Below are 20,805 nucleotides of genomic sequence, written 5' to 3'. Positions count from 1 at the left end.
GAGAGAGATTCAAGTATTGGATGTACAATCAATGAGATGATTTCTGAAATCTCTTTAGCCCCTATGTCTAATCACAGACACTAAATCTATTATTATAATTTGAGAATTAGAGACAGTGAAATGACCCAGGCTCCACTCTTGAACTTGACCCTTGAACTCCACTCTTTCATGGACTGGCTGTGTGGCTTTGGGTACACTATTCAGCACCCACCCTTCAGCCCCAGCTTCTGTTCTCATCTTATTAAATAAAACAGGTTCAGTGCCCCCCCCCAGAGCATACTATGTGTTCACCAAGATCACCTCTCCTTCCCCTAATAAACTCTTTCATGTTTTCCTATTCATTTGTTCATTCATTCATTCAACAAATAGCTCAATCTCATCTCTCCCCACCCTGCCCAGCAATTTGTCTCTATAGACCAAAACTGCCTTTTTGGCTTAAGGTAATTTGAGTTGCATTCCTTGTGATAAAGACTTCTGCCCAATTCAGGCATCCAAGGCAAGAGACCACCAGCTGAACCTAGGAGCCTGAAGCTGGGAGAGAGATCTGGGCTAGAATTATAAATGTGGGCACCTGTGTGTGTAACAAAGCCACAGGGAGGAAGAGATAGTCTGGGGAGAGAGGAGCAAAACCCAGGATTGAGCCTTGAATTTTGCATTTACTGACAACTAATCCTCCCACATTCTTTGTCCATTCTGCCATGGAACTGGTGGCTTTGATAATTGCTTAAATTTGTGAACTGAACAAGGAACTCAGAAGTTCTGTGATGGAATACTCTAGTGCTTGCCTTTCATTGCTTCGGTGTCTTGAGGCTTTTTTCAATTGTGTTTCATTTTATAGAGAAAAGCTGATGTTTGCTTCTAATTTGCCTGGGGACATCTCTGTGTTGCTCCTCAACTGCTCACATTCTCAGCCATTCCCAGACTCAGGGTCTGAGGCCCACCAGCAGGTACAGCTGTCTTTGGTGCTTCAGGAGTCGAAGCTGCCCTAAGATAGTTCAGCCAATCTCCCAGGTTATGGACAAGCAACCTAGGCCTATTTCTGGTTATGTCTGAGGCCCTGACTTGAACGTTTCTGTGAGTAGATGCAGAGAGGATAACGAAACTGCTTAGGAATATGTTGTTTCTGTTCCTGGAAGGGTAGGATGGCATAGGAGGAAAGAGGAAGGAGGAAGAAAACAAGGAGAGAGACCCACCTAGTATACCTGATACCCACTTGGTTCTTCTCTTATGTCAGGTACATGGCTCCCTGTTTCAAGGATTGGAACTGATGCTCCACTGGACCAGTTCCCTCTAGGCTTGGGATACTTCTTGATGTCCCTTCCTAGGGCTAAGTAAGGTCCTTAAGCCTGGTTCTGGCTAGATGGCTTCTTCCTCTTCTTCACTAACCCCTGTGGCCCGAGCTCTCCTATTTTTCTGGGAGTGTCTATGTGAAGGACAGGTGCTTTGAGCTAGAGGTGTGGCTCAAGTGGTAGAGCACCTGCTCAAGCACAAAGCCCTTAGTTCAAACGCCAGTACCACAAAAAACAAAAACAACTATGTGCTTTGTGGTAAAGACTAAGTTGAGTTTGAGTCCTGTCTCTGTCACTTACTGAGCTGGGAGACTGTGGATCTTGACCTTTTGTTCTGCACAAGCATCAACTCTGAGATATTAGCTACATCAGAGGATGCTGTGAGTTTTGAGCATGATAGACATGTCCTTATGTCATAAGGACCCTGCATAAATTTGACCCCTTTGTTAAGTTTTCACTCAAGGTGTTAGAACACAGGGAAGATATCTGAGGGAGCTGCAGTAGGATAGGCTCTATGGTGATGTGAAATAAAACCATTTCCCAGAAGAGCCCCTACTGCCACTTTGCCTGTTCCTGGCCCCACTTCATCTTTTCCTCTCCTTCTCCCCCCGCTTCCTTCCTTTCTCCTCACGTGCTTTCCTACTCTTTCCAGGAGTAGAATCAAGAGATTCCTAAGCAGTTTCATCATCCTCTGAAGTCTTGGCGCATGGCCACATCCTTTCCTACAGTCTCACCTTATCATGGTATTTTCCCAGAAAGAGGCAGTTTCCTCCCAAAGAGGAATTCTAAAGCAAGATGTTACGATCTTTTCTTCTGCCTTATTATGTAACAAGATGGGACATCTCCAAGAGTGCCTGATGCATAATGGATGTTGAATAAACCAAAGCCACGGTCTCCTTGGCATCACTACTGCCCTCCCATTGTCCCCAGCTCAGCAGGGGGTTGGGGAGGATTCATGGAGCACAGTCCATTGGCCCATTCCTTTACATCAGTGACACAGAAATACATTCTGATGATCTGTGGCGCACCTGTTTTCTTTACTTTCTCTGTCTGGAGAACTGGATCAAGACAAGGCCAGAGTGACCCTGGCTCAGAGCCAGCAGTGAGCACTCTGGGAAAACTTGCCTTGAGAGCTGAGGTTAAAAAAAAAAAAAAAAAATCCTCTTTGTGGTCTGTCAAAGGGGTGTTCAGCCTGCTCAGCAAGGCTCGCATTGATGGGGAAGTCTCAGCCTGGGAGAAGTGGCCTCTGGGGGTATTGGGAGCAGGAGTGGTGGTGGAGTCTAGACTGTTACTTTGTTGGGGGCCTCAGAAGGGCCTCTGTTAGCCCAGCTGGCCCAGTGGTTCACCGTGTTGAACAAGTGCTTCCTTAACTGCCTGTGATGTGTTAGGCACCAGGCCAGGTTATGGGGCTAAAGAGGTGAGTAAAATGGGGTACTTGTACTTGAGGGGCTGCTGTTCACCCCTCCTGCCACCATCTTGAGCCATGTCCCCAGATGCCTGGGGCCTGTTCTGTCCCTCATCTCCTAGCTTGCTGAGATGAGGGGTAGTGGGAAGAACATGGTGCCATGGTTCCCCTGGTTTCTCTATTGAGGTAGGTTCAGCTGGGTCACATCTGAGTCCTGAACTCAGATGACCAGGTTGAGGTCATCTGTGGCCTTGAACATGACATTCAACATCTGTGTCCCATTTGTAAGGGGCCATATGTGCTGAAGGACTCATGCTCCAGGATCAGATGTCCCCTTGAGATTTCCCTGTTTCTAGCCATGCCCTATGATTCCCCCTCTGTTTCCACCTTTCACTGTAAGTATCAGCTTCTGTCTTTCCCACCCAGGCAGAGGAAAAATCAGCCTGCTTTTTGAGCTGTAATTTTTAGTTTGATGTTTTTATTGCATCCTGCCGAGTGATTTAAGTGTGTTCACAAATGATTATATCGTGCTCTTTTTAAACAATTCTAAAATCAAATAAAATACTAAAATCAAATTCACCAATCAGATGGTAACAGAGGCAGCAACAGGGTCCCAAGGGAGACATGTCCTTGCAGGGAGCACAGAAGCAGAGAGGCACCCTTCTCCTGCCCTTGCCTTGCTTCGGTGAGTTCAACCCACAAGGTCAGAGAAGAGAGGATAGGTTCAGGAACCAGCAAACGTCACCACAAAAAGAGCAGTGATAACACCTGCCAGTTTGTGTGTACCTACTATGCACCTGACCCTATGGTAGGTATTTTTTTAAAAAAATGTCATCTCTTTTAACCCTCACAATGACCCTGTCAGGGTAGGTGCTGCTTGCCAAAATGACTGCTAGAGACTAATTGATGGTGGGAATATAGTTGACATTTATTGACCCCTTACTATGTGCCAGACTCTGTTCTAAGCACTTTACTAGTATTGAATCATTGAACTCTCATAACTGCCTGATAGGATTGGTGCTTTCATGATCTCTGTTGTATATCTTGTGACAATGGTGTCCAGAGAGGTTTAGTGACTCTAGTCACATGTAGGCAGTTGACAAAGCTGGGATTAAAACCCAGTTGCCTGTGCTTTTCATAAGTGTATTATAGTCTTTGCTTAAAAGAATATCCCATAGCAGGGTGGGGTCCACAGGAAGCAGAAGTCATTACTTGTGGGTGGATGGAGGCTATTCCAGAGATCTGAGGGATGGGAGCATACGCTCTTCAGAGCTCAGTGTAGTCCTCGAAACAGCCTTGCTAGTGAGGTATTATTATTCCCATCTTGCAGATGAGCAAACTTTACTAACTTGCCTAAGGTAACTGCTAAGCAATGGCAGAGGCAGGATTCATTCAAATTCTGGCTCTGCTGCTAACTCACTGTGCTCACTAGGGACTTAGCTGTTTTTATCTGCAGTGTCTGGGTTCCAAGCAGAGGTGTGGTAGAATATAGGCAGTACCCTGAACTCACACCAGGTGACTGATCCTCCTCCATCCCCCACCCCATTATTGGGCATATGGAAGACATCACCAAACAATCAGAAATGTGCCCCTAGAATTTATCTAAACACTGCCATTTGGTTGAAATTGGACCAGAGAAGAAATGCTCTATTTTGAGAGGCTTCATATGCAGAAATCGTCAAACCACACATTGCTAAATATTCGCATAGAACAGACAAAACTTATTATGTACTGTATAAATACAGAATGTGCTCAACTGACTTTCCTGTTTGAACAGCAGCTACAACCTACTCTTAGGAAGGCGCATTCCTGACTGGCGTTTGGACCAATCAGACCACATGGGTATCATCCAATCAGAATTTGGCCACACCCTACTCCTGCCACAACGTCTCCTGCGGGGGTTTTGTTGTTGTTGTTGTGCTGACTGGAAACTAAGTAGCAGTTGTAGCTGATTTAGCACTTTAACAACTAACAAAAATCAATTTAAAAAGCGAATTATCCACGATTTGTGACTAATAATAAAACAAAAAACTTGTATCCATTGCGAAAACGCCTATGAGTGGGAAAGAATGTGACAAGAGCAGAAAATGGAAATTGGTTATGCAAAAAAGCAGGAGGTTGCTTTTTTGAAAGACTTTAACTTGTCTCATTCAAACACGATTTTCACCTTGGGCCTTCCTGGCTCTACATATGCCTTTGAATCTGCACAAGAGTACTTTCAGCTATGGCATATTTCCATCCATTCATCCATCCATCATTTCCTCCATCCATCTATGCATTCACTCACCCACCTGCTCATCTATCCCTCCACCCATCTATTCATTCACTCTCCCATCTCCCTGACATTTCTCCATTCATACATCCATTCACCCATCCACCCACCCACCGACCCACCTTCTGTGTGTCCAGTAAGCACCTAATCTGTTCCAGGAACACAGCTATGATCTGAGCTATGAAGATGAATAACATGTGGTTCCTTTACCCACTGGGCTTACTTCTAGAAAGAACAGACATGATACAACCACGCAGGTGCTATAGCAGGATAATAAAGTGCAGGAGTAGTGGGGCACTGAGGAGGGCATGGTCAGACCGACTGGGGGGATGGGTTAGAAAAGACTTTATGAAGGCAGTGGTCACCTCCGAGCTGAGTCTAGAAAGACTGCATGGTTCATTAGGTAGATTAAGAGTGGGAAGAGTGTTCTCAGTAAAGGGAACTATGCAGGCAAAGGCACAGAGGAAGCTGGGCCCAGAGGAAGAACCTCAGATCATGCAGCAAGGCTGGTATATGAGTATCTTTTTGGGTGTCAGGGCTCAATGCTTAGAGAGCAGCCTTGACACACTATCAGTTGAGTGACTGAAAAAGTCTCCATAACTCTTTTGGTGAACATTGCATGTGCAGAGCACGTACATTACTAGTAGGCACGGCCGCTGCTGGATCTGTTCCCCCATCCCACCCCCAGCATAGGAGTTTCCTCAGCAGAAGAGCCCTGTTATTGTGTCTGCAGTTTTGATGTGCTGTTATAATCACATCTTCATTGGGACACAATTTCTTGGGCAAGTGCTGTCAGTGCTGGCCATGAGTTCTTTTTTTTTTATTGTTTTATTATTCATATGTGCATACAAGGCTTGGGTCATTTCTCCTCCCTGCCCCCACCCCCTCCCTTACCACCCACTCCACCCCCTCCCTCTCCCCCCTACCCCCTCAATACCCGACAGAAACTATTTTGCCCTTATCTCTAATTTTGTTGTAGAGAGAGTATAAGCAATAATAGGAAGGAACAAGGGTTTTTGGTGGTTGAGATAAGGGTAGCTATACAGGGAGTTGACTCACATTAATTTCCTGTGCATGTGTGTTACCTTCTAGGTTAATTCTTTTTGATCTCACCTTTTCTCTAGTCCCTGGTCCCCTTTTCCTATTGGCCTCAGTTGCTTTTAAGGTATCTGCTCTAGTTTCTCTGCGTTAAGGGCAACAAATGCTAGCTAATTTTTTAGGTGTCTTACCTATCCTCACCCCTCCCTTGTGTGCTCTCGCTTTTATCATGTGATCAAAGTCCAATCCCCTTGTTGTGTTTGCCCTTGATCTAATGTCTGCATATGAGGGAGAACATATGATTTTTGGTCTTTTGGGCCAGGCTAACCTCACTCAGAATGATGTTCTCCAATTCCATCCATTTACCAGCGAATGATAACATCTTGTTCTTCTTCATGGCTGCATAAAATTCCGTTGTGTATAGATACCACATTTTCTTAATCCATTCGTCAGTGGTGGGGCATCTTGGCTGTTTCCATAACTTGGCTATTGTGAATAGTGCCGCAATAAACATGGATGTGCAGGTGCCTCTGGAGTAACAGTCTTTTGGGTATATCCCCAAGAGTGGAGATACCACATTTTCTTAATCCATTCATCAGTGGTGGTGGCCATGAGTTCTTAGCAAATTGCCTCCGTGTGTGATTTGTTGGTTGAAATGGGAAGAGAAGTGCTCCAGGAATGCAGGTGGGGGAGGCAGCCTCACTGGAGCAATAAGCTTGGGCTTGGAGTCATGTGGATCTGGCCTGACCACTTACTTACAGGCTGGTGTGGGTCAGACACTTTGCCTCCTAGAGCTCAGCTGTCTTCAGTCTCCAGTCCAGGGCATGCTCTTGCCTCAAGTGGACCTTTGACCTTCCTTGTCCAGAGCCCAGGCAGGCCCATCATCTGACTCATCAGTGCTGCTTGGGGTTTCCCTGACATAGTACTGGGGTATCCCCCCTCATGCCATTCCTATCTCTGACTAGCACTCTCAGCTCTGTAAGCTGCAAAGTGGCAATTTGGCTTCCAAACTGTATATTTGCACTGTCCTTCTTTTTCACTCTCCTCCTCAATTTCTTCCTCCTCCCTTTCTTTTTCTGCTTGAATTTCATCTTTCTTACAAAATTCCTCAGTCCAGCTTCCAACCTCCAGAATCATCACCTCAACAATCTAGGCCAGCAGCAGTGACCACTTTACATGAAACTGGACTGTCTCAAAGCTGCTGGGCACAGATGTGCAGGGTGTGTACTGCACGGCAGCAACCTCTTAGTTCACTCACATGGACTGAGGTGTAAATGATGCCTTCAGAGAGTGCACGGGGGCGGCCCCAAGCAGCCCATTTCCTTCCACTGCAGTCCCATCTGGCTCCACTCTGCTCCTTGGCTGGTCATCTAGCTTCAATTCCCATCTTCCCACTCCTTCCCCTTAAAATACATTCCATTTACATGGCAAGGGAGAATGGAGACATTCCTGTAGGCAAAGAAGCGGAGGATGAAGGGGGTTAGGAGTGTTTGTGGCCTCCATTCACAATCTCTTTTGGAATGGGGGCCTTTTATTTCCTTGCCTTTTTCAATGGTTGTGTTCAAAGTGGGAGTTAGATCAAGGTTGGCATATATATTTAACAGGTTTTCAATGCATTTGCTACAGGTTTGGCTTGGTTCCATTCAAAATTCACTTTCCAGGGACTCGGTGCAGTGACACATGCCTAAAATCCCACTTACTTGCGAGGCAGAGATTAGAAGGATCACCATTTGAGGCCAGGCCAGGCAAAAGTAGTGAGATCCTAGCTTAACCAATAAGCTGGGCATGGTAGCTGTGGTCCCAGCTACTTGGGAGGCATAAATAAGATTGCAGTTCAGGCTGGCCTCAACAAAAACTCCAGACTCTTATTTGAAAAATAACTAAAGCAAAAACGTCTGTGGATGTGGCTGAAGTTGTAAAGCACCTGCCTACCAAGCATGAAACCCTAAGTACAAACCCTAGTATGGCCAAGAAAACAAAACAGAACAGAACAAAACCACTTCCCATACATCTGGATGTGGGTAAGGGGGTCCATTGTCCCAGAGTGGCTTTTGCCCAAGCTGGGAGTGGGTGCTGGATGTGTGTGTGAGTGTGTGTGTGGGGTCCTGAACCCCAGGGATGCCTGCTCAGCTCTGGCCTCTGCAGCCCTCCAGTACTTACCTGGAGCCATCCTCTGTCCCCAACCCCACCCCCTCAGCCCTCCACAAGCCTGGGAACAGATTCTGAGCTAGGCAGGAATGTATCAGCAGCAAGCTGAAATAAGGATGGAAGAGGAAATCTGTGGAGCCCCTGCAGGATCTCTGAGGTATCAGGTCCCTGCATGTGCATCTTCAGTTAATTCTCACAATAATTCTTCAGATAACAGTCGGGCAGCTCCCCTGAGCAGCAGCTGCAGCATGGATGACAACTCCATGCCTATCACTCCACCAGCAGAGGCGTCAGAATGAGCCCAGTTGCCTGCTCCCTTGGGAGGTACTGCAATGGCAGGAGGCCCAGAGGGCAGAAATAAGCTTGGAGCCCATACCCTGGAGCCTGGATGAATTTCCTTCCTGAGCTGTGACACCGTGTGATTCAGGCTCCTCTGCATCCCTTGTAGCGATGGCCTAGTAGGAAGGCTATCAAGCAGTTGCTATAAAATCCATCTTTTATTGCTGCCTGCCAGTAGCTCTTCAGTGGGGGAATGGTGGGCCTTGACAGGCATAAAGTGTGCATGGCTTCTACGGAATTCTGCAAGGCTGAGATGTGGAATTAGAAGTTCATACTCTCGAGCTCTTTGTTTGCAGAGGGGAGGGTGAGTTCTCAAGTCCTTTCCTTGCAGCTCAGCTTAGTGCCAGCTGGGACCCTGCTTTGTATTAGGCTGGATCCCTGGTTTTGGTGTTGACGACACCAAACTGTGTTCAATAAATCCCCAAATCATTAATTTTCACAGGGAGCTCACAACAACCTATCTACTACTCTCAGTCTTCCATAGTGTAGCTCCCTTGCCCCCATCCCTAGAAATTCCACAGTCCTTGGTACCATGGGCCTTATTTCTTACACAGGCCAGAGTGATTTCAAACCCTTAAAAAAATCTCTCTCTCTCTCTCTCTCTCTCTCTCTCTCTTTTTCCCCCCAATGAATGACTCCAATTTTGTGTGGCTGAGCTGATAGTCTTAAGTGGCTCACTGAATTAATTTTAAAGCCTATAGGGGTACACCCACGAAACACTTTAAAGGGGGATTGGGCATGCTACCCTTTTATAGATGTAACCTTGACTCCTTTGATCCTTAGGAAGGATTGGCACAGAAAGGTCAGCACACCACATGCTTTTGGAGTTCAAAGTCACTTGTACCTGCTATGGACTGAATTGGGTCTCCCCTTCCCCTTTCATGTATTTGAAGCCCAACCCCATGAGACTGTATTCGGATACAGGACATTTAAGGAGGTAATTAGGTTAAATAAGGTCATAGGTGGGGCTCTGTATCCTTGTAAGAGGAAGAGACACCACAGCCCTCTCTCCCTGTGTGTCCTAAGAAAGGGCCCTATGAGGACACAATGCAAAAGTGGCTGTCTGCAAGCCAGAAAGAAAGGACTCACCAGAAACCAATCCTGGCACCCTAATCTTGGACTTTCAGCTTCCAGAGTTGGAGAAATGTCTGTTGTTTAAGCTTCCTATCCTGTAGTATTTTGTTATGGCAGCCTGAGCTAAGATGGTACATGTCATCTCCCACACAGACACAGATTTCAGTTTGTGGACTAATAACCAGAACCTCCTGGCTTCTTGATCACTGCTCACTAGAGTTTCTTTTCCCTGTAGATCTTAATTCAGGGTCCTGGGGCTGGCCAATGAGCTCATACTTGAGCATCCTCAGGACTAACCTATGGCCAGGTAGGATTTTCCTGGTAGAATCCAGGTAAGGAGCTAAATTTCTGGATGATCCAAACATATCCTAATGCACATGTCCTAGAAGTTATGGTTGTTACTTCCATTTTACAGAAGAGAAAATTGAGTCAAGAGAGGTCATGTACCTGCTGCAGATTACATAGGTGTGGTCTAGTCTAGGCCCTGAAATCTGTTCTGGGCTTGGAGCCCTGGGTCTTAAAATCCTGACTATTGTCTCCATATCCCCTGATAGGAATTCTGCCTGGGTCCTGAGATCCCTTCCCAGGGATTGGTGTCCCAGGCTGGGTTTGGATCTCTGTCCCAAATACAAGCTGGAATCTGCCTTCCAGCTAAGAGTCTGTGATGTAGCTGCAAGAGAGTGTCCTATCTGTCATTTCCACCTGAAAGAGAGGGTCTGGCCCCAGGGGTGTTCTCCCAGGCTACCCTATCCTCCTGGTTGTGTCCAAGAAGGATATGTATTCTCACCTTCTCAGTGGGAGCCAATGGATAGAGGTTGGTGCCCACAGAGGACGGGGTCCTGGAAAAATTGTCTTGGAAGGAAGAAGCAGGTGATATGCCAGGTGATGCCATGAAAAGAACAGGGATGTTACAATTGGGCAGGTCTGGATTCTCCTTCTCAACTCTTGTTTCTTCACCTGACACCAGTACCACCCTCTGGGTTGCTGTGGAGACTAAAGGGTATGGAATGGGAGAATGTTAACATGGGGGATCATAGAAGGACCTTAATCAACCCTGGGGAGTATGGTGGTGTGGTCAAAAGTTAGGGCTGTGGCCTCAGGCAGACCTGGGTTTGGGTGCCAGCTCTTTCACTTATTGACCTAGTTTACATCTGTAAATTGGAATAATGATAGATCTCACTTCTGTGAGAATTCTATATTTCATCAGCTAGGACATTTTCTACATCCTATCATATCTGTAAGTCCTTACCATCAGTAGTCTGTTAGCATTGTGTTATAGTTTAACCGATAGTGTTTTCTTCTCTACTGATACATAAAATATTATTGGCCCTTTCAGTTGTCATTGTTGTCTTAGATTTGATGAAATATGGTAAGTGAGCTCATGACTGCAAAGGGTTCATTGAGCAGATGCTCAGTGAATGGCAGCTGTTGTTATTATTTCCTCTGGGACGATGGGAAACTTTGAAAATATCTTGAGCCTCAGTTTCCTCATCCACACCATGGCAATAATGATTGTTACCTCAAAGGGCAAGAAGGAGTATTAAATAGGTTAAGATACAGGCTGAGGTATCTGCCACCAAATTTGGCGTGGAAGGACGGTTCAGGGATGTTCCTCTCCTCCCTGGGACTGTACCCAGGGAATACCTCCTGTCTGTGGAGTTTTGGCACCAGGCTAGTGGGCTGGGGAAGGGAAGGGAGGGGCTGAATTGCATTACTACTGGACCATGTGCCTCTTATTCACTGCTGCCCCTTAGTGGGCCCAAAGGTCAGGGCAAGGGTTCTTCATCCAAATGGAAAAACTTGGAAAACTTGAACTTGACTGAAGACCAGAATCTCAACCTGGGCATCTGCAGCCAAGAAAGTATAACCTGCTAAGCCTTCTCCTGAGGTTCTCTTTATATCTGAATGTGGTTGCTGGAAAAACTCCCCAAGTCACAGATCTAAACAGAGAGGCCACTCCTTGTTCCCAACCCACCTCTCATGAGAGCACAGCTTTATGCTGTAGATGTGTAACAAGAGAGACCAGCCTTTGGGTAGCATAATGGGTTGGCAGCATCCCTTTTGCTGTGTGACCAACAGCTTACAGTCTGGACTGGGGTCAACCAGACCTGGTATTCAATCTTGACTCTGGGTGACCATGGTCACATGATGTCTCCTCTACAGGCCTCACAGTCCTCATCTGCAGAGTTACTGCACATGTAGACTTTGTCAGGTAGCTGATGCTCAGAACCATTAGGTTGCCTCCACATTCCCCTCCTCCTCTACAGAGATGGTTTGGAGAGAGCATCAGAAGATCATAAGCAATATTGACTTCAACTACAAAATGCTAGGATGTCTTTCCTGCTGCTCTGATAAAGCGGTCTTTGAAGTGAGCCTTTCCCTTCATCTGTAACATCACAAATGAGCAGATGCAAACTGTTAGACTACATACAAGTCTCAGGTGGGTATTCAGCTTTCAAAGAGGAACAAGTCACTCCCACTTTAGACCTTTTCCTTGACCTGGTGCCACAATCCTCAGTATTTCTGTTTGGTGATGGGGAGACAGACATGTGAAGACAAAGTGGGAGTTTAGGGTAAGGGGAGCCTGGACTGAAATTCTCTAGTTCAGATACTTCACACAGATTAGGACTGAGGTATATACTATTGCTATCCCTGCCATATAGATGAGGAAACTGAGGCAGAGACATGCAGGAACTTGCCCACAGTCCCATTGCTGATGGACAGTCCAATGCTGAAGCCCTATAATGCTCTCCTATGTTTTCCAAACTGAGGTGACCTTCCTTGTTCTAATACCAAGTGATAGCTCCTGCCCCTGAAAGGAAGACATTTTTGTCAGAGACCCCTTGGGAGATTCCTGAATGTCTCAGGATGCTCTTCTGACAGTCATGTTACTCTGTCAGTGAAGGACAGGCATCACAACTCTGCAGATGAGAAGACTGAGGACTGAGGCTCATCGAATCAGTGATTTACTGGAGATCATCTAGCAAGTTAGGAGCAGGGTTTGGACAAGAACTCAAGTCTTCTAATTCCTCATCTTGCCACACAGTGAACCAGCTGTCTCCCCTTCCTATGTTCTGCCTGGATGTCTTTCTTGGCCACTGTCCAGCTACCTGTGCGAGGGAGAGGATGATCCCCATAGTGTCTACCATCACACTGTGATTGCTCAGTGGATTAAAGTTTTGCTCTTTCCAGGGATCTTTTTTAAAAAAAAAAGATACTGGGGTTTGAACTCAGCCTCACACTTGTTAGGTAGGTGCTTTACTACTTGAGCCACTCCACCAGTCCTAAAAAAATCTTAATAAATGGGTTTATCTCTGATGTCATCCAGAGAATCCCACAGGCAGGTGCCCTCCATGGGAGATGTTAGAGGAAGAAAGAATTATAAGTTTAGGGTGATATATTCTAAGCTTGAAACTCAGCCTTATGACCTGCCAGCTGGGTGACTTTGGGCAAGTTATGGAACTTCTTTGAGTATCAGTTACCTGATGTGAAACAGAAAATTATGCTCAATCTTGGGGGGCTTTTATGAGATGACATATGAACAGAATCTAGCACATTGCCTATGTGACATAGCAGGTGCTCAGTACAGCAAAGATCATGTCCCTTATTGGCAAAGGGGGGCCAGAAAAAATTTGTTTGCCTTAAGAGAATCCAGCCTGTAAAATCCAATCAAAATTGGGTCAGGGCATGGATTAATTTAATCATTTAAGGATCCATGATTTTCACAGAAGGTTCAACAAAGTTCCTTCAAATGGCTGCTAGATGTGCAGGCTGCTATGCTTGTTTACGAATCATTAGCTCCTTGACAGTGATGTTAGTGGGGAGTGAGAAAGTGCAGAGCCCGCATTATTGAAAGCCAGCAGTAGAAGCTACTGACTGCTGGAAATCAAGTGGGACTGGAGAAAAGAATAGGTCTGAAAGAGTAACCTAAGGAAAAGGTTTCACTTATCTCACTCTCTTTCCCAGGAATCCATCCTTCAGTTGTTCAAAGTGAGCTATAAATGCACTGCCAGGTACCTGCAGTTCAGGGAGCCCTAAACTTCCAAAGTGTAGTGGCAGGTGATTGGAATGGGCCTTCTTGAAGCAAGATGCCACAGTTGTAATTGTTAATTTTCCTGGCTGTAATTTATCCTGCTATCTCTTTGGGTAGCTAAACAGCTCTGATCATGGGTTGCCCAATCGGCTTATAAGTCCTCTTGATGAATCACTCTCATTCTCCAAGTCCTTTCTCTGGGTTGCGATAATTCTTGATAACTGCCTTAGAGCTTTTGTCTCTTGAGGATACAGAAGGGAAGAGCCATCTATTAGGAGGAACATGCAGAGAAGAGAAAGCTCTTGGCATGGGGAGGCTAGCAGGTAGAGGGTAAATTCCTCTGTTTAGGACAGAGAGGCTAGGGTGATGAACATAGTCTGTGCCTAGTGAGCTCCAGAGCTTGGGGAACACCTGCTTGTTTGGGGTCTCTGGTCAAGGCAAATCTTACCCACTGAACTCCAGTGAATATCCCTAGCATCTTCATTAAGAAAAAAACATATGGTGTAAATCCACTGCACAGATGAACCAGGGAAGAGTGGCAGAACCTGTGAGTGCTCCAGACTGGAGTTCTCATCTTTGTCCTAGACTGGCTGTTTCCCAGACCCCCTTGAGGCATGTGACCAGTTCTTACCAATAAGATGTTGTAGAAGTGATGTGGGACTCCTTGACTAAGGCTTTCTTTTTCTCCAGCTGATGACTCAAGAGAGGTTAGTCTGAAGACCTAGAGATGTGCAGAGTCACAAGATGGGAGGAGCCTGGGTCCTTGAATGACTGCATGGAGCAGAACTCCATTGATGATTGCACTGGCCAGCAACATGGACAAGGGATAAACCTTTATTGTGTTGTCAAGAAGATTTAAGCGTTGATTGTTACAGAAGTTAGCCTCTTCTCTCCAATATAGGCAATACTTTGTTTAATAGAACTCAAATTCTCCAACATAAGGAAACTCTACATGGCACCCCATTCTGGATTAACAGGGTGGCATTTACTAACCAGATAGTATATTGAAATTTATCCATGATAGCGATTGTATGGAAATTGAGCATACAACTCAAAGAGCATTAACTATAGGTCACCTATAATTCTTAGGCCTGATAGATTATTTCTGTTGGAGTTTGGAGGGGAAAACATGGTTTTTTCACAAAACTCTGACCCTTCTTTTCTCTCCTGTAGCTTCCATTGAATGTACACAACCTACACATCTCCGCAAGCCAACACAGGTATCCCCTCTTCTCCATGAGTTGAGACTTATCATTTCTCTCTTGAACTATTGCAACAGCTTCCTAACTGAGCCCCTGCCTCCCGTGTGACCCCTACCCATCTTCCTAAAATGGAGGCCATGTCAAGTCATCATCCTCCCCAGTAAAATCTGAGTTCCTTTTTTCTTTTTTTTTTTATATATATAAGTTTTTTTTTTTTTGGTGGTACTGGAGTTTGAATTCAGGGCTTCATGCTTGCTAGACAGGTAGTCTGCTGCTTGAGACATGTCTGGTTACCTTGGAGACAGGGTCTTGCTTTTTGCCTAGGTCTGCCTGGACCATGATCTTTCTATTTTATGCTTCCTGCCATCACTGGGATGACAGTTGCATGTCACCATTCCCAGCTTTTTGCTGTTGAGATAGGGATAGATTTGTTCAGGCTGGCCTGGAACAGCTATCCTGATCTCAGCCTCCTGTGTAGCTTGGGATGACAGGTTGTGCCATTGCACACAAGAACTTTTTGCCCAGGCTGACCTTGAACTGCCATCCTCTGATCCCAGCCTCTCAAGTAGCAAGGATTACAGTGGTGAGCCACTGGTGCTGGGCTAGAGAAGACTTTTTCCTTCCTTCCTTCCTTTCTCCTTCCCTCCCCCCCTCTTTGTTTCTTTCCCTTCCTCCCTCCTATCAGGCTCTCCTTGCCTTTCCAACTTCATTGTCTGGATTGTCGTTCCTGCTTGCCAGCCTGTGACCACCTACTCAGATTTCACAGCTCTGCAGGAAAGCCTTCTTCATCCATTCCTCTTGCTTTTGGAGCCTGGTGACCAGGCTTGCATTTTACTCCAGCACCTGTCACACCTTGGTGTATTTATAGCTGTTATGATCTTCAAGCTTGTTTAGAGAGATGTAGGGGGTGAATTTTACCCCCCCAGGGTTTTCCCAAGGCTGGGACTCAATGGATGAAACTTCCAAATACTGCTGCCAAGCCAGTTACCTAGGCAACTTTCCTTCTGTGGTCCTCAGTTTCTCCATGAGTAAAAATGCTCTCTACAGATTTTTCCAATCCAACATTTCAGGATTCTATGATTTTACCACTAACATAGTACAGTCAGGTGAGGGAAATCAATACTCAGAGTTTTCCTGAGCTGTGTCTGTAGGAGCCACAATTCTTCAGAAGAATGTCCTCGGGGGCACACGTGGCTTACAGCACTGCCTGACGCCAGAGAATTTATCATGACAGAAAAGCTTATGGTGCAGGTTTAGCAAATGTGGCGTCTCAGGCGTTCCAGCGCTTCATTTATCAAGTAAACACGGCTTCCTTATTTAGACTTCAGTCACTCAGCTCATAAACTATTGCTCAGATATAAAAACTAGGGTAAGACGTCCTTTTTTATTGACCCCGATGAGAAATAGGCATGATCAATTATGCCTCGGCATAGGAAGAAAGGCCATTTGCAGGCTTGCAACTTGTTACATGGAGGCTTTTATTTCACGGTGTGATGTGGGGTAGGTAGGAAGAGTTCTCAGCAGATTGCATGGCCAGCCCCCGCTCCCCCCCACCACCCACCAGCACAAGTATGCTTAGGGAGCTCCATCAGCATTGACCACGTGGCCTTGGGAAAGCTCCCTCCCCTCCACATTAGCCCACATTAGCCCCTGTGTCAGGACTCTCCTATAAGCATTTCCTTGGGATGATAATGGGGTGGTTCTCCCTCTCCTTACACTGTAAGAATACAATGCAGGAAAGTCAACTGTACCAAATGGAGTGACATTCACAGATTTAACAAGCTCAAAACAGAATTCCATGGTTGCATATGATGCTGGCAAACCTTTCCTGCCAAAGCCCATACTTGGGCCTGTGGGCTTTGGCCCCAGTGGTTGCCCATGAAAGGATTCCTTGGGCATCCCCCACTTAGTGCCATTCAGTGCAGCCCCCTGACTCACTCAGGGTCCAGGGAAGCCCCTACATCTTAGCTCGGTTCCCACCTTTTCCTCTCTCACTCCAGGACTACTGGTTCCTCAAAAGTTACTTCTAGTTTCTAAGGGCCTCTGGGGTCAGCCAGTCTTCTGGGAACTTCCCACTTCTCTGGGTAGTTCACACCCTATATTATGACTGTTTTCTAATATGCATTGCAAGTCCTGCCTTTTCTTGGTTTTGCCTTCCACCCTCTCTATTCCTTTTTGCAGTACTGGGGTTTGAACTCAGGGCCTCATGCTTGCTCAGCAGACACTCTACCACTTGACCCACTTCACCAGCTCTGTTTTGTGTTGGGTATTTTCAAGATAGGGTCTCACAAACTATTTTCCCGGGCAGGCCTCCAACGGCAATCCTCCTGATCTCTGCCTCTTGAGTAGCTAGGATTGCTGGTATGAGCCTCTGGCGCCTGACTATCCTCTCTCTTCTTCACTCCTATCATATTTCCTATCTGATTATTGGGTGCTTAGTAGACAGAGCCCTCCGCCAACACTTATCTTCCTGTGATATGAAATCTTCCTATCTGTGCCACAGGACACAGAATCACCTGGGGCAGGATTCCCTGAAGGCTTTCATTAAGCGCTTTTTGCTTGACAACATAACAGAAGTGGGGGAAGAAATGGTTCCTTAGGACAAAGTCCAAATTCTTAATGGCCTGTACATCCTGCTTGATTCACCTCCCCTGCCTCCATATTCCAGCCTCTTCTAGGCTATAGAAGAGTCTAGAATTGATTGAATCACTGTAGAATGATTCACATTCTACTGTGAATCAATCACAAGCTGATTCTTGCCTCTGTGCCTTTTCTTGGGCTGTTGACAATACCTAGAATACTTTTCTTTCCACTTCTCACCCAACAAATGTTTATTGATCCCTAATGACCAGGTTAGATAACAATTCCTTAGGCAGCCTTTCTTACCTCCCTAACTTTGAGTGAGAGATCTTCCTTTAGGTTCTCATGTCACCCTATGCTTCTCCTCCCCTGGCACTTACCACAAAGCATTCTAAACAGCAGACCTCACATTGGTTGGTCTCCTCTCAGACTGTGAACTCCTAAGGGTGAGGCCACATGTTAAGCATCTTTGAGTTCCCAGGGTGTGCAGTGCACGGTAAATATTTGTCGAATTGATAAATGGATGGATGGTTAGATAGGTAGATGAGTGACTTAGGTGGATGGTGGGCCCTGAGGAGTCCTGTTCCAGCCAGAAAGAAGGAAACACACAGTAGACAAGAAATGCAGAAATAAAGTTGAGGCCAGGTGCAGAGATAAGCAGCTAGGGCTAGACCCAGTGTCAGAGATAAAATGAAGTGGTGACCTTTTTGAGCAATGGTCAAGGAGGACTATGTGTCCCAAAGGCGAGGTCCAGGAAGGAGAGGTCCAGAGCAAGGGGAGTGTCACATGGTCATTAAGGGACTGGAGAGATCCTGGAGGTGTTGGTCCCAGCTCAGCCCTAATTCTACCATCTAAGAGGGGGTGGCTACCACTGCCATCCTCCATCTGTTCCACCTCTGGCTCTTCTGTGCCTATATCCTTGCATGGGTTTTCCCTAGCTCCCCTGGAAACAAACTGTTACACGGTGTAAGCAAGCAAGAAATGCAATAAAGTCTCATGGAAGTTATTATGTATAGAGAGTGAGGCAGGCTGTCTCTGGCTGAGGGTTCTTTGCAAATAGATTTGTGTGTGTGTGCAATTGTGTAGTGTGAGTGTGTTTGATGGAGGGAAGTGTAAACTATTATAGTACTTCTTAAAACTTGAATGTGCCAGAATCATGAGGGGATCTCATTAAAAGGCAGGCTCTCATATGGGGTGGGGCCAGAGACTCTGCCTTTCTGATGAACTGGTGTTGTTGATGTGTTGGTGTTGAACTTGTTGGTTCATGGTTACAATGAAGGGCACAGAACTAGTAAAATCTGGTGACTCCATGGGGCTCAATGAATATACTCTTTTTTCCCCCATTTTTTATTATCATATTATTGTTGTAGCATATACTCTTTGAAGATAAAGATGATCTGAACTGATAGCCACAGAATCATGGAATCATGGAAATTTTAGGATGTTTGACAGGGACCAGAGACCACATTCCATTAAATCCAAGATGCTAAATACGCTAAGATCCATCATTATTCTACATAAGACTAAGAAGAAGAATACCAATCCAATAAGTGGTAAGAGACCATCAATTTTAAGACACATCATAATTTCAGAGAAATTAAACTATGTGGACAGAATCGAATCTTTACTAGAGCCCCCACCCTCCACTTCTCTGGGGTTGCTGGTATGGCTGACCTGGTACATACAGCAGTTCCATTTCTCAGAGGCCAAGAAAGTGCTGGAGGTAGTGTCATGCCCACTGCAGAGGAGGGAGGTTCTCTGTAAGCAGCAGACTCCTGCGGGTCCCGCAAGAGTCCCAGTTCCATCCTCCACTCCAGGGTGAACCCGTGGGGAGGAATCCCTCTGCCCCTCGACAGACATTTCTACTAAGAAACTTCAAACATGGGCTTTGGGTTCCTTAGCTGTCTGATTTTATATTCAGGACATCCTTTTCTTTCTATTCAGGAAATTTGTAAGTTAAATTGAATCCCAGGTGGGTACACTTTGAACTTCTCTGCCCTTGGCCCCTCTTCCCAGGAATCAGAAGCAAAGCATCTATTCCAGCTTCTCTCACTCTAGCCTTCTTCATGATGATGGTGGAATTAATTGAATGGCAGAACTGGATCACCCAGGGCAGTGGTTCTCAGCCTGAGCTGCATCAGAATCACCTGGAGTTATTTTTATAAACTGCAGATACTCTGGGCACTCCCCAGAGATTAGAATTGAGTTGTTCTGCAGGGGATCAGTCAAATGTTGGGTGTTGGTGTTCAGGGCCAGGTAGGGCTGCTCTTACTGGCCAATGGATGACTTAAGAGGAATAGATATAGTTCCAATGTGGGATTGCCTAAGGAAGAAGTTAATGCAGGAAGTTAATGCACCTGTGTCGGTGGGCCATTGTCATGGGAAAGAGCTCAGTGTTTTCAGCCCTTCTCCTCTGCCCAGGGTTTCCTTCTGGATCCAGAGAGAGGCTCACATGTACTGTTACCTGAAAAGATGATTAAATCCTTTGCACAGTATTGTGGGGGCTGCTTCACAACATGGACCCAGAGACAGACTTGGGCCCCAATTAAAGCCTGGACACTTAGAAGGTTTGTGGCCTAGGGCAGGTCACTAAGTCCCCTCGATATCAATTTCCTCAGCTGGAAAATGGGGATGCATTGTACGTAATGCACAAGGCTGTTTACGTGAGGAAGGGTTAAATTAATTTACTAAAGTAAATGACACCTACTAGAGGCTCTATAGCTATTGAAAAGGGTTGAATGAATTATTATTAGTCAAATGCTCTCTGGAGGATGGGGGGCAACTTCCACCCTCAATTTACGGGTAGGACCAGATATTTATGCATTCATCCAATGTACAGTTATTGTCTACCCTGTGAAGAAGTATTGGCAAGGGAATGGTTTCTATGTCAATAACATCAGTCTCATGGGACATTACAAGCTGGAGAGAGAGAACAGGAAATTGATGAGAAATAATTGAAAGAATAAAAAGTGGAGTAAAATGGAAAAAAAATCAATATATCAGATTTAAAAAAGTTTTTATATTCCATTTAACTCTCAGAACAACTCTGTGAAATTGGAATGATGTCCATCCTGCTTTGACAGGTGGCTTCTGAGAGGTTAAGACTCTTGTTCAAGGTCCGTCCCACAGAGGGTAAAGTCAGAGTGGCTTCTACTTCAGGCTTGGAATGCTGCAACCACACACTAAGCACCTCCCCACCTATAGCGGAAGGGTTTCCTTCCACCATGTGCTTCTCCAACATGCAGAACTCCCAGGCCACCTTTCTAGCTGGATTTATCCTGGGGTGGAAAAAGTCACCTCTTTCTCTCTGGGGGAAGGAAATATCTTTATTGCTCAGGGGCAGTAAAGAACTTCTGGGGTAGAGACTCATTAGCAAGCCATAAGGGTTAGCAACTTAGAACATATCCAGGTTAAGACTTAAAACC

The 20,805-nt window shown here is 45.7% G+C and overlaps 1 protein-coding gene across 2 annotated transcripts in view; it reads right to left on the bottom strand.

The window, feature by feature from the left end:
- Asic2 (acid sensing ion channel subunit 2) overlaps positions 1-20,805 on the bottom strand; it is a 1,110,269-nt gene that overhangs the window by 21,143 nt on the left and 1,068,321 nt on the right. The gene's annotated exons all lie outside the window — the stretch shown is intronic.

The sequence above is a fragment of the Castor canadensis genome, chromosome 11, assembly GCF_047511655.1.
Source record: "Castor canadensis chromosome 11, mCasCan1.hap1v2, whole genome shotgun sequence".
NCBI lineage: Eukaryota > Metazoa > Chordata > Mammalia > Rodentia > Castoridae > Castor > Castor canadensis.
The sequence above is the reverse complement of the archived record's forward strand: the minus strand, read 5'-3'. Positions and strand labels throughout refer to the sequence as shown.